We start from the raw sequence: 12712 nt of genomic DNA on the forward strand, positions 1-12712 counted from the left end.
TTTAGTTTATCCGTCTGTCATCACTAATCCATAATTTATTTACTTCAAGTACTGAATTATATACTTAAATACGTATAATGACAGTTTATCATAAAAAAAATAATCTTGCAATAAAATTTTATGTAGAATACTTAAAGAAAATAAAGACATTTGAAAACAAAAACTATACATGTGATTCAAATGACAGTCAGGTGTATCAACTGCAAATTACACAAATCTAGCTGTCAGTTTAGTTTTAATGATAGTTATAAAACACACGACTTATGACTGAAAACAGCTATTTAACTCTTTGAGCGGCGGTGGGACACGCATTGTACCACCCTTTGAACATGACTAGTGGGGTATTGTTATATTTTTTTTGAAAATGTCCAGGAAAGAGGAAGTTGTCTCATTCGGTTGTCTAGAAATTTAGGAATCTTTGGCCGTTCAAAGAGTTAAATCTATAGACAGTCATATGCACAAACTACTACGCTGTCAATCTATGACAGTGATAGACATCATGAGATGTTACATACTTTTATAAATATTTAGCAATTCAAAATGTTAACTGTAGTTACATCAATAAGAAAATGTTTGAGTAAGAAATCAACACGATTGCTTCTATTGTAATTGTATCACAATCCATTGTCAATTGAAATCAAGTATCTAACAGTGGAATAATCTTTGCAAGAAACATATGCGGATTGGATTAGGTCACGCTGTTTTGGAATGCGATTCACTCGAAATCTGTTACAGATACATTACAAATTTCAATCACGCGTCTCGCGTTAGGAAACACGATAATCAATGGTACCGAAGTAGCTGATGTCACACGATTCGGTGCGTGCAATCAAAGTGCCATTCACGAATTCCCTCTAAGTGGGCTAATTAAGGACCCAGAAACGAGCTCGGAGGAGCGAAAAGAAAGAGCATCGAGACTAATTCACCGTTAAAATATGTGAACCAGAGGTTTCGGTGCTCCTATAAATTATAATTAAAACCGTTCCTCGCGTTCGCTGCTCTTTATTTTCTTCAATTTAAAAAGAAAGCACGTAAAGAAAAGAGGAACGAGACGGCTTACGTAAGGCGATTTCTTTTGCCGATTGTTGGCATACATTAATAACGCGCTCGATGGAATTCCTACAATGCGATTATGCAACTGTCGATAGAACACTCTTGACCACAATTGCAACAATAAGAGAAAAACAAATGCATTTCTTATAATTGAATAATGGCCTTATTTTTAAGTAATATTTTAATGTAATATTACGGTGAATTTTATTCAATTTTACGATCTAAATTTACATAATTATTTCCATAAAATACAATATGTTAATGCCTAGTTAAATTACATAATACATTGATTGAGTTTCTGATTATCAGTGGGATAATTTTAAATCAATTAATTACTTTTTGTGGGAGTATCAAAAATATCCTTACTTAATATATTACATAAAAGCCTTATAATGATATAATTCCTTGAAACTCTAGAATAAAACTATTTACCTTCGTTTGTATATGCAAACTATTGTCTCTTTTGACATTTTTGGATAATGTTTGTGATTAGAGTGACATTAAAGTGACATATTGGAGATGTCAGTATGAACTGTCACTTAAATTATACATACGTTCCTTCAATCTTTGAAGTTGGACATTAGAGTGACATTAAAATGATATATTGGAGATTTCTATTTAAAGTCAGTCTAATCTGTCACTTAAATTATGTATTAAGGCTCGTACATTTTTGGAAGTAAGAAACATCACTTAAATCTTTGAAGTCTAATATTAGAGTCGTTTGGAATAGGAATTCATATTAAAATTTAATTAGTATAATATAATTAAGCAATTATAGTTGTAAGTTAGTTCATAATAATAATTGTATGTTTTCTATTAATTAATCTAATATATTATGATGATAACTTGTTATTCTAAAGGTAACTTTTGTGGATTTGGATATATTAGCACATTTTCCTAAAATATATAGTTTTCATTTTGTAAATTTTACAATTACACATCTGGATAATTATCATGAGATGATACAAATTCATCTGCTAATGTTATCTGTTTTGATAATGTTAGATCAGATTTATAAATGTAATAAAAAAACTCCATAAGGTGACATAAGAAATAATATAATGTTTTGGAACTTTAATAAAAATAAACCTGTTTAATATGATAATAAAATTGATTTATGCAAAAAAGATATTTTATATTACATTTTATGTATAACAAATTATATACAAATTTGCATATCTATTCAAAAAAAAAACAAACTTTATAGCAAACAACACTGAGTCTATAATTATAAGCATAATAAAAAAAAACTATTTAGTTCATTGATCATAAAACTAGTTTAACATAGATTACATAAAGTATAGTTTTATAAACAAATTGTTGTTTTTTTCTAACATACTTAATTTTGCCTTTAGGCAAATAGAGAAATTCGAACACAGTTATATTTAAAATTATACTATATTTAATGATTTTTTAATTGAATTGCTACAATTTAAAGGAAAGTCATTATTATATTCGTTGTCTATAATATAAAAAATAGTATAAGAATTTAATAGGTTTTCTATCCCAATTATTTTTTTTTCCTACTTAAAGAAATACAATTAGATTATGTAGAAAACAAATACTTTTTATTTATTTACAAAAACTATTAATATTTTGATAAAATTACTACTTATTAGTATTATTATACAAATAAAATTATTTGGCGTCAAAGTATTCATCTCAATATAAAATCATTAATTAAACTTTAGTTCATTCGTTCATTCATTCTATAGTTACTATAGGTAAGCTTGATTAAAATAAAACTAAATATAAGACAAATCGTAATAGATATATTATATCTGACAGGAGAAGAAATGAAGAATTTTTACCACGTTGAGGCACGTAACTGTTTCAAATGAGGAATGCAAGTTGTTTTTCTTCCAGTGTACAAAAATAAAACAAAGATTAGGTTTGTTCTATAATTATAGAACAATCTCGGCTGGATGTCACGCTTAAGCTCTAGATTTTTGCGTACTAAAGTATATACCTAATCTTAGTAATCTATATCACTTAAATATTTTTAGTATTTTTTTATATAATTTTCTATTGTATGTATTATAATATAAAAATATCAATTTATATTGTAATTAATTTAATTAATATTATTGTAGATGGATTGATTTCTAATAATAATTTTAACTATTAATAATGAAAAGTAAATCAATCAATTATTATTTCTTGTATTGAAAGATCGAAATAACATTATCTATCTGCAAACTGAGATGTTTCTGTGGAAGAGAGATCTTCGTTAATGGTTTAATTGAGATCAATCAGTCATTATCACGTGCAGATTTAAAGGGCGCCGAGAGAGTCTCAGGTGCATTTCACACAGGTATTGGATTACCAAGAGCATTGAAGAAACCCCACCATATAGTTCCTCGAACTAAATAGAAGAAAAAGAAATCCCGCAGAGAGAACGTGCAGAATGCAGGTGGAGAGAACGTAAAAGGCGCAGCCATTGCACATAGCCAAAACATCGGTAAAGTGCACGGAGCTATTACCTTTTTGCTATTTCGCCAGAACCGATTGAAAGTAGCTCCATTCGAACAGCACGAAAGTTGGAAGCGCATTTTTTGTTCACCTGGTTATGATTTCTTTCAAGAAATTAGCATTGATCGAGCCACGATTAATTAGTGTAAACACACCTGTTTTCGTAGTACGTTTTCCTTTACCTGTTTGTCCTACTCCGGGATTACGAAAATACACCTGAGATGGAAAGAAACAGAATACAAACAAAATATGTACGAGTATAATAAAGGTGTGAGTATATTGTGAGGTAAGTTCAAGGCCCGAGTTAGCCGGAGGCTAAACTTTCCATCCTCGACACGTTCTTGTTATATACCGAAACGATTTCCACCACCGCGCCTGGTCTCCTATTCTCCACCCCAGAGATCCATACTTGGCGATGCATCCAGAATAGCGCCTCGCATTTCCTGTTTCCAAACTGCGTGTATATTTCTGTCTTCCTGCAAAGCAAAGCGTGCGGCGAAAGAGGAGAGCCTCGCTGATAAATCTGGAATTCTCAGTATCAACATTCCGAATGGAAATAAAAGAAGACGCTGTGAACGGATGGAGGAAAGGCGAGCCTCGAAAACTATGGTTGCAGCTTCGAAGGAGTTGCGCAAGAGGAGGAAGCGAATCGTCGGAGGTCGTCTTGTTTTAAATTTGTGTTTCTTTTAAAAAAAAACTCATTCTTTTCGTGAATTCCTTCCTTCCAGTCAAGGTGACACCATGGGAAAGGTGCCGTGGTTTTTTCTTCTTCTTTCGTTTGCTTACAACAATCGTTTCGAGTTACGTGCAGATAAACCACGGGATGGTAATGAGATGAAAGAAGGTGAAGAAAAAAAAAACAGGAAGCTTCGGTTTGAATATGTGCAAACAGGCCAGTAATTAAGATGAATTTATAAGCAATCGTCATTGTTTATTAAACTAAAAAAATACACACGTAAAAATAGACAATGCCATTATTTTATTTTTCACTTTTTATTTCCATTTGCTTTCAATTTGCAAATTTTATGCTAATGCTGCATTCGGAAAAGGAGCCGGAATCGTCGAATCATGAAATTTAAAGTCCACAGTTTTGTTTACCATCAACAACCTTTGAAATATGAGATATAATTTAATTACAGTACTACGTGCGGCTTGGATCATTACAAATTCACTATAGTAGTTTGAAAATGTCTAAACAAACAATATTTTTCCTTTAATACAGTCAAGTCTCGATTAGTCCGGTTTCAAAATATGCGATGTATTGCTGAATTTCATTACAGTATTTATTATATTTGATCAATAATTGTGGAATTATTTATATTTTAGTGTAATAATTAGTTTAAATCCAATTATGAAATTGTCACATTTGTATCCCATTTAATACACAATGTCTTATTTTATCTGTATGAAATATGTATTGTAAAGAAACAAGTCTTATGTACACAATTCTTCCTCTTTAAAGTCCTTGACCTGATGTTGTGCACATTTTACTTCAATGTTTTTTTTCTTTTGCGAGTTCTTTCTACTCTCAAGTATTGTCTCAGAAACACAGCTGTTGTTGTTTTACTTCCTTTTTTTTACTATTCTAATAGTGTGTACGCACTTCCAGTATATTCATTTTCAACATGTTTGCTTTCTTACATTTAAGCATGTAATTGCCTATTACTTTCTATTTTCATAACAACTTAAAAAAAAATATTATTATTTTAATGAATACTTAAAAAAAACGTAATTTTACTATTAATATATGCATTCTTGTTGAAAATAAAAAATCATTTTTCTACATAATTTTTCAATAAAACATAGATATTGATTTTAAAAATTTTTGTTTTTCTAAATTTAGTAAAAATAAGTAACTTGAATAACGTTTGGTATATCGTTTATTAGATTATCTTTGAATACTAATAATTTTTTGTGACTTACAGAGAGCGAGGACAAGGAATCAAATCATTGCTTTACAATAGAGCGTAATTGTATACGAAAACAGAACGCCTGTAGCCTATTTAAAGTCAATTTAAATCAATTTTGGGTTGTTCATGTGACACGAAGTCTAGATCAAATCAATCATGGTAAAAATCGTTGTAGTTTTCGAGAATGACCGTATTATAACCTTCAGAAATACAATAAATATTCCAGTAAACATCATTCAAGTAGTAATAAGAAAATCATTATATAATTGCAAGAAATTTGCTTACATCTTTTATACTATAAAACTTAATATTGGAATGAATAAACATATATACATCTAGGCATAAATCGCAAAGCGCAGGTAATCGGTTTCGCCAATATTCCTCACTGTTTGAAACCGGACTAATTGAGGACTTTAAAACTATGTACTATTTTTTTTTAATTTATTTTGCTCAATTAAAATTTAATTAGTATTTAAATTTTCAAATCGTACAATAGTGAATCAGGACTGATAGAAGCCGCACTATGCGAGGTATTGTATATTCAACTTGTACTAGATTATTATTATTAGAAAATATAATAAAAATTACGAATAAGAACAAAACTTTAAGAGATCACTACTTCTTTAAAAAATGCACAGGAATTTAGTTCCTTATACCCGACTGATTTTGATCTTTACCTGTATTTTTTTTTCTATTCAAAACCATCTATTTTATTTACATCCTTTGTGCGGAAGGTCGGAACTGAGGTTTAAAAATTTCCTTTCAAATTTTGCTGAAAAACTCTCTTGTTACAACCATCGTTCTTTCGGAGAAAAGAACCAAAACAAATTTAATACATTTTGTAACACGTACACTTGTTGATCTACTACTTTTCTTGTACAAAATGTAGCAAGTGTACAAAATTGTAGTACATAAATTCACAAACTTGAAATTTGAAATTTTTCTATTCATAATTAAATTCGCAAAAGAAAATTTCATATTTTCTTAAGTATGTTAATATGTATGTTCGCCTACAGTTGTTCTAAGAATGTATATATTTTATTAAAAGACAATATAGTGTATTTTCGGACAGGAAAACCGCATTGAATTTAATACTTTTGTTGTCTACAATTTTGTATCTAGATGTGGTCAAATAATGAAGCATTGTCAACGTATTGTGAATAAAAATATAAACGACAACAAGAAGTGAACTATAGTACTTTGATCGGAATGAAAGAGAAATAAAACGAATTTGCAAAACGAATTGCGAAACGTTTCCGTATTTGCACTTTGAATAATATAGACAACAGCAGCAAAGTAAAAACAAAACATAAAGGTGTTATTAATATTGGCATGCGATAAATAAGCCAAAGGAATGCGTTTTATCGTCGAGACAATTGTTTAAAAAAGAAATATATATGGACATAACAAATGCAAAACTGTCGTGACGAAACACGTAACGTACTTATTTAATATTTAATAATAATAATATTCAACATCATAATTATCTTCATCATCATCATCGTCGTTGCAAGTACACTTTTCGAGCTGACATTTAAAATGGATTTCGCAACGATCCTGCATAGCGATTCGAACGTCCTTGCAAAGGAAAAACGCAGATGGATTTGCAAAAGGATAAAATAAATAAATGCTCCGGCTGCAATTAGGTCGATAATGGAATATCATTGCCTGAAAATCGCGAAGGTCCCAACTTTTACTCTCGTTACGTCAGCCTCGGAACAACCAATGCAACGGTTATATAATAATATTGTTATTTTTGAACTCTTGTCGCGCGCGTTGGAGGAGGACTTCATTGCATTGCATCCCATATTCGGCGCACAATGCAAATATGTTCCATATAGGAATCCCTCGATTACGTAAAGTTTATTTTCTTCCGTTTTTTTGCAGGAAATACCGCTGTGATTGCACAATGGCATTAAAGCTAATCTGGAGACCGTAATGCGTTTTATTCTAATAGATTGAAAGTATGCGCTGCAGATGTGGGCTTTTGTGTGGTTATTCTTTTATTTTTTTAGTTCTCCCACCAACGGAGATCCGGAATTATGTAATTCGCGCTGTTACAATTACCCATGCATTAAGGTTTATCGATTGGGAAAATGCATATGCGATGTATTGAGGTTGCAAACTGTTCGCATAATTAATATAAATTTTGTAATCTAATAATTATTACATTCCTAATTCATAATTTATTATGCGAGACATTTATATAAAGGAAATATGAACAACTGTTATACTTTTACGTAATAATAATTGTGCAATTATTTTGATTATCTTGGATCAAATAATACAGATTTTACGCGCTATCGTACATAATATTTTGTGAAAGTATCACAATTATGCAATTATTGTTATCTTCAATAAATTGAAAGCTTACGAATTACACTTAATGGTCCATAATAATTGATGGTTTCGTAACACTTATACTTTGTTGATCCACTACTTTTCTTGTACAAAATGTAACAGATGCAATGTTCCGAAATGTAGGCGACTTGAAGTTATTATGTAGAATCAATGATGATTGGATAATTACAGTAAATTACACATTTACTTGGGATTCTTTACTGGATTCTTGTAACAATTTGAACATTAATATACAAGGTCATAACGTATTGTTTCTTTGATTCTTTAAAAAAATCTTTGAAAGTCTTTAAAAATAATGTTGACATCATTTATTCGTTATTATTCAGAAGTTAAATAGTTTTATTTGAAAATATACATTTCTTTCTATAACGTGAGCTTTAATTTTAATAGTTTTCAATAACTTAAAAAAAAAGACTTTGAACTAGAACAAATTAATATATAATTGTATTATTTTTAAAATTATATTTATGAATTCCTCGATTTCTAGTAGAAAATAAGAAATTTATCTTTCATACATTATTACTGCATTTGTAATTCAATAATTTTAATTATTTTTTACTTTAAGAGAAAAATTCAATCACAAATTATAAATTCTATGATCTTTTGTAATTTGTATAATTAAATCTATTTTTATTTGCAATAATTATTACTTTGAATATAGAAATTAATTAATTAGTATAATTCGATAATTACAAGTTCAAGTATTCACTAATTCAAACTTTCATTGGATATGTGTAATTATTAATTCTTTAATAACAAAATCATTTAAACAAAATACCCAGAGTGATGCAAATGTATAGAGCATTACCTCAAATAGTACGGATAATTAGCTAACTCGAATTGTTTGAATCGGACAAATTTAAAGAACTAAATAAAATAGAAATGAACAGTACAAAAAAAAACTAATTAAAATTCTTATAATTTATTCTCGTTTCGAAAACTTGCACTATAGAAGATATTGCTGTATTATTTTTTTCTATTCAAATTAATTTAGGTGTGACATTTGTTTGTTCATTAAAGTATGAAATTTCGATCGTAAATGCAATCTATAATTAAATCTGTAATCAAGGTTTTCTGTCTCATTTGTAGTTAACATAAAACGGAATTTAACTTTCACTGTTTGCAAATTATGATAAATCATTTATGGAAATAATTGTAATAAATATTTATTCAATGATCAATACTAAAAACATTCCCACTGAAATGGAATTCAAATAAACGATTTATATGAAATCAAAAAAAATATGTTTGTGTCAACCTATTAAAACCACATAATTAAGTAAACAAAAAAGGATAAACTCTTAATAAGTATATTTTTCTAATTATCTGCATATAGACAAATGTAAACTTTTAATTAGTTTCTCAGTTTTGATTTTCTTTAGCAATTTATGTTGATTTATTAAAAACGTCAATGTTTATGGCAACCTATGAATACTACTCTAAGTAATAAAAATGACTTTTAAATTAGTTTCTCAGTAAGGTCAATTCTAAAAATGTTATATAAAATAAAAGAGTTTTATGGCTTTGATAATCTAAAATGTTTATATCGATTTGCTAAATAATTGAGTAATAAAAGATGATCTAGTTTCTCAATTTCTAATTATCGACGATCATTAATAATGGTATTTCAGTGAAAGGACAATAAAAATTGTTCTCCATTTTCTAAATCAATCCATAAACGTGCATTGCATGGCGAACTTTCAGTTTCTAAATACGCTATTTTCCCCCCTTTTTCGGATGATGCTTATGTCTTAATAACTAATAAGTGGTCGTGAGCAGATGGCCAAGTGCAATATCCATCACAGAATTGAAGAGTGAAACGTGCAGAGATGAATGAAAGGAACAATAAAAGCAAATTGATCGTGGCTGTGGGTCATTAAAGGCATTTCAGATTAAAATTTCGCTTCGGTTTCAATTAAAGGCAATCTTCGTGGCGATGAAGACAAACATCCCAACTATTCCTATGCCACCTCTCGGAACCCATTTATCACTATATGGATGGATTCGCTTTCCAAACGCATCCGTACATGTTTGCTTTTACATATAGGCAGATAACAAGCCTTTTACTCACAACACCGAGCGGATATCGGAGTAGAAGATGAATCATAAAGGGAGGGTTTTCAGAGCATTCATAAATTCCGAAACTCCAATCATTGTTTATACGCTTTATCAATTCCCACGTAAAGGTATCACCTTTTGTATCGATCCACTTTTGCCTCCCGATCAATTCGCTTTGTTGCTTCCATTGTTAAAAGTTTAGAGAAAGTTCAAACACTCGCATCGCGATTATTAATGAATGCAAAATAATTTGTGAATACAAATATTAAACAACACGACGAATACGAATTGCAACAACAATGTGGGAGTGCTGAGGTAGACCACTAATCGTCGCGATTATTAATTAAAATACCAGCAACATTCTAGTTTGGAAAGGGAAATTTTTTATTCAAAGCGAAGAATGGAATTCTTCGTCGAAGTTCAAGCAGTTCCCCGTCGATGGTGCTGTTTCTCATGGACACGTCTTATTCGATTCTTTATTTTTATATAACTTCTTGTAAATCTCCGCAGGTGGAATTTATTAGAGAGTGTAGCTTATATTTCATTCCGAGCTTGTATCCAACGAAAGTTAAGGCCGTTCCGATCAAAAGCGAAGGATAATATAAGATCGTACAATGTTATGCAATTATTTTGAATAACATTGTAAACTAGAATATTATATCATTCTCTAATGCAGCAATATGAAAATGTGTTACATAAATTGTCATTCTGTAATGCATATCTAAATAATGTAATATTCTTGCAAATTAAATCTTAACATTTATTTAAATTTACTGAATAAAATATGTCATTCTGTAATGCAAAACTGGAATAAATATTTTCAAGATTTATTTGTTTAATGAATGTCATTCTGTAATGCAGTGATTCTCAAACTTTTTTGGACATATAAAGTTCCTGCGATCCCCCGAAGAATGAGTATGTGTTGAAAAACAAGCAGGATTGATATGTCATTAATTTTTTGTGACCCCCCAAATATTTTACACAACCCACACTTAGAGAATCACTGCTGTAATGCATATATTTTGTCCTGAAATAAAGAGAAACCACAGTCGTTTATGTATAAGAATTTTAACACTAAAACAATACTGAAAACGAAACCGAAATAATAAATAATACTATAGGATTTTCGTAATAAAAAAAAAGAATTCCTCGAATAGTTTTTAAATGCTCTTCATTTATTTTCGTCAGTTCCACATTTGTAGAAAACTGTATACACAAATAAAAACACGGATGTTTCGTTAAAAAACAGGATGGTTCTTTTAATTACCCCATTTAACATAAAGTTACATCATTTGAACTTGAATTTTGAGTGGTCCAATCGTTAAACAGTAATGACAAATATAAATTGAATTATTTTTTCATTCCCTGCACTTCGTTGATTTCTTAGAAGAATTTTAACAACCAATGAAGACTACGAAAAGCACTAAATATAAAATACTTCCGTTCGTGCATTCCAAGCGCGTTCTGTAGACAATAAAAAAAAAACTTTGCTTTGCGTAATAAATATTAAAGTGAAAAGCGGCAATTATACAGATTTAATTGCTGTCTTGCACATGCGGTCTCCTATGTTATTTATTATATTTTTTGTTGTTTTCTTTTATTTTTTTTGGTACATTTTTGTCGGACTAATAATTATGTAGTTTAATTGCAAATGACACGGATTAGTGGTGAATCGCTTACACATGTGTGTGCACAGTGTAAAGAAGACTACGAGGCTCAATTTAATTACAATGCGTTGTGGAAGTATGTAAATTCTTATCGTTATATGCTTCCTATATGTATATCCATGCGGAATCTCAACAATACGGATTAAGAAGTAATTGGAGACTCATTAGTAAAACGGACTTTCACGCCGCGTTTCTAATGAATCGAAAAAAATGTTTGCATGTTCATCGCAGTTGTTTTTTTATTTTATTTAAACAAAAATATGTCGATGATGGTCCACACAAAAACCGCCCACGGACAACGCAGATTTTCGGTTAGTAATGATGATGTAATCGCGGATTATTGCATCGACAGATTAACATTGATTTTTTATGTAAATGCAAGATGTTGAAGAAAAATTCGTTGCAGTTCCAAATATAAATAAATGATGCATTGTAAGTGGGTCAAAGTCTTCGTGAATGAAGCGTCGAATTAAATTTCGTTGCTAAGGTTACTTAAGGTCACCATTGATCATAAATATAAATCCACTTCAAACATATTTTCATATTAACAGTTTTTTCATCAATCATTTCATGTATTATAATATAAATTATAATATAAATTATTTATATTTTTTTGTAGATTAATTAACATAAAAGAAAATATTAAAAAAAACTACAAGAAAACATAAATTATATAACTTTATTATATAAGTAGTTTTTTTCAATCTCAGTCGAATACGTATTAAAAATGTATGAATTATCAAGAAATAATCATCTACTGTAGTGAATCGGACTATGCGAGGAACTGCTACATTTCTGAAAAATTGTACTATTTACATAAAATGATACTGTAAATTTTGTAAATAAAATCAAATTTTGTTTATATGTGTGTATTAAGTAACAAATATTAATTTGATGTTTCAATTACATACATTTGAATCACCTTTTATTCTTATGTAATATTGCATTAAGGAACAATAATTTGGGAATAACGCAGCTCTTGTATTATATTACATAATAACAGCATATAAATGTAACAGAAACTTAGTTATCTTAACACAAAATTGTTTAGTTTTTATACTGATAACATTAATAAAATTCAATTGAAAGTAGCAGCGGTTCTCAGCGTTAAAATATTAAAATGTTAATGGGTCGCAAAATGACAGCTGTCACCATGTGTCAAAGGTGAAAGATTGTTAGCAATTGGGTCGC

General features: G+C 29.5%; 1 protein-coding gene across 4 annotated transcripts in view; it reads right to left on the reverse strand.

The window, feature by feature from the left end:
- Window positions 1-12712, reverse strand: part of LOC108567418 — a 30348-nt gene that overhangs the window by 13000 nt on the left and 4636 nt on the right. The window contains exon 1 of one of the 4 annotated variants that reach the window (XM_017927867.1): window positions 5449-5471. The exons of the other annotated variants lie outside the window; for them this stretch is intronic. The gene's annotated coding sequence lies outside the window, so the exon portion shown is untranslated. Of the gene's footprint in view, window positions 1-5448; window positions 5472-12712 lie in introns of those variants that run through there. 4 annotated transcript variants of the gene reach the window in all.

The sequence above is a fragment of the Nicrophorus vespilloides genome, unplaced genomic scaffold (genome assembly GCF_001412225.1).
Source record: "Nicrophorus vespilloides isolate i.1.1-1 unplaced genomic scaffold, Nicve_v1.0, whole genome shotgun sequence".
NCBI classification, from domain to species: Eukaryota; Metazoa; Arthropoda; class Insecta; order Coleoptera; family Silphidae; genus Nicrophorus; species Nicrophorus vespilloides.